Raw genomic sequence first — 2,509 nt, 5'->3', positions numbered from 1 at the left:
TCACTGTTTCTGTAATGCTAGGTGTTTTAGGGTCGGCCTCCCGTCCCTAGAGCACCAAGGGAATAGCTTGGTTTATTTTTCTAGACCGTAGCTTAGGTAAATAAGAAAGAGGCAGGACACAAAACTCAAGGCAACACCTTACATGTGTACTACTAACTCTTACACAGGAACCAGCTTATGTCACAAATACAACTAAACTGGACAATTATAATTCTTGGGCTGCAGATATGGTATAATAGTATCACGCAGGATACTGTACAGGACCAGATTGGTTAGGGTGAACAACACTTGAGCTAGAAGCTTATGTTGGTGGGGGAGTTTACATTTCCTAGGCCGGTGGTGGTGGTTGTTTGATTTCCCTGGGTAGCGTTAATATTTTACACTGGCCCTAAGCGTGGTCTTACCAAAATGTGCCGTCACTGTTGGATAGAGTGTTCACTGTACATCGGCCCATATATCACTATTACACTACTTCATTATGTACCCGGATGGAGCTGGCAGTAGGGGATTTTCAACACAGGGGCCTATGTATGATCTTCACGTGATACAGCGGCACTGTTCACTATGGTAGACCCATCCTTCACTGTCTGACTATTGCACTATCTTTTTCCACCACTTTTTTTTACGTTCTAACCACCAGCTCACTTTACTATGTCACTCCTACACTGTCTTTTTGCTGCGTGTGTTCACTTTTACTCACTGTCAGGTCGGACGTGACACAGTCAGGCGCAGGGGCAGCAGCAGAGTGTCAGCCTCCCTATTGACGGGGCTGGGATCTGCCAGGGGCTGCTAGGTCCTGGGGGCAGGGAACAGCGCATAGGCGCGTCCTCTCTCGTCCGGGGCTGCTGGGGGCATGGGGGCCCGAGGCTTCTGGGCTCAGGGTGGGAGTCTGGCCCTCTGGGCTGGGGCCAAACAGTTGCCTGAACTTTTAAGTCAGGCGCCTGACGGAGGATGAGGATCTCCGGCGTCTGGGTGCAGGGAGGTCCCGCCCAGGAGTCTGAGGGGCGGTCGGGAAGTCGCGGGAGCTGCGGTCCTCGAAGGTCAGGGACACCATCAGGAGTGAGATGTGGCGTCAGCTGGCGTCGGGGTCCACCAGGGGCATCTCCACCAGCTGCAGGGAGAAGAGCCTGGTAGTGGTCACAGGGCCTCTTCAATACTCCTCCAGGCTGGGGGCTCCCTCCATGTCGTGGGTGGGTGGACCGGGCTCAGTACCTGACGAAGGAGTGGCTTCAGGCCGTCTCTGGCTGTTGGGCCCGGCTACTGGCCGTGGCTGTCTCGGAACACCTTTGGAGTGGCTACCGGCCATCTCCTGCAGGAGGGTAGAGAGGCTACAGGTCGACTCTCTGGGGGCACCTTCAGAGTGGCTTCCGGCCATCTCCTGACGAAGGAGGGAGCAGCTACCGGCCGTCTCCTTATTGACTTCTGGAGCAGCTTCAGGCCGTCTCCTATAGGAGGGCGAGCTGCTACAGGCCGTCTCTTTGTATGGCACCTTCCAAGCGGCTGCAGGTCATCTACTGACGAAGGCGGGAGCGGCTTCAGGCTGTCTCCTTGTTTCCTCCAGAGTGGCTTCAGGCCGTCTCCTGTAGGAGGGTGAGCGGCTACCAGCCTTCTCAGGGGTACTGCTTGGAACTGGAGAAACAGTTCCTCCCCAGTCTGAATGATGGGCAGCTTGCCCAGCAGGTCATCTTGTATTCCTGCTATGGTGGCAGCGGGCAAGTTCCATGTCATAGGGGCGTGTGGCCCAGGTGGACTTGGGCCGCTTCCGCCCGGAGCTCATTCGCGCCTTGTACATTCTTCCATGGGCTCCTTCTGGTGGATTGTTGCTGTCTGTTTCGATGTCCTGCTGCATTTTAATACCCACGAGTGGTTTATGCTTGGTGAATAAGTGAATTTCGTGACCATATACCAAATCTCGAAACTTTTGTAATGCAAAGACCACTGTAAGTGCTTCTAGTTCTGTGGTGCAATCATTTTTCTCTGCACCTTTTATTTGTCTGCTAGCAAATGCAATTGGCTGATCTTTTGCACGATTATCTTCTTGCATAAGTACCGCTCCTAGTCCTTTAAGGGATGCATGTGTGCAAACTATAAATGGTTTTGTGATATTAGGGTAGGCCAAGCAAGGTGCAGTTGGAAGTTTGTCTTTTAATTCATTAAATGCTATTATTTGTTCCTCTCCCCACTGGAATATGACATCCTATTTTAGCAGAATGAATAGCGGTTGTGCAATATGAGAGAATTAGTTATTAAAGGGGTGGTAATATCCCGCTAGCCCCCAGAATTGTCTCACTTCGTCTATATTTGTTGGTTTTGGGAAATCCCTTACTGGCTGTATTTTGTCTTCAGACGTGTGAATACCTTGGGCATCTAGTCTGTGGCCTAAGAATTTTATTTCCTTAAAGCAAAATTAGCATTTAGACAACTTAATTTTTAAACCAGCATCAGCAAGCTTTTGTAGCAGTTGGTCTAATTTCTGTAGATGTTCATCTATAGTTTGAGTGGCGATAAT

Source organism: Coenobita brevimanus, chromosome 77 (genome assembly GCF_032717465.1).
Source record: "Coenobita brevimanus isolate Jiangsu-jjx chromosome 77, ASM3271746v2, whole genome shotgun sequence".
Taxonomy (NCBI): Eukaryota; Metazoa; Arthropoda; class Malacostraca; order Decapoda; family Coenobitidae; genus Coenobita; species Coenobita brevimanus.
The sequence above is the reverse complement of the archived record's forward strand: the minus strand, read 5'-3'. Positions refer to the sequence as shown.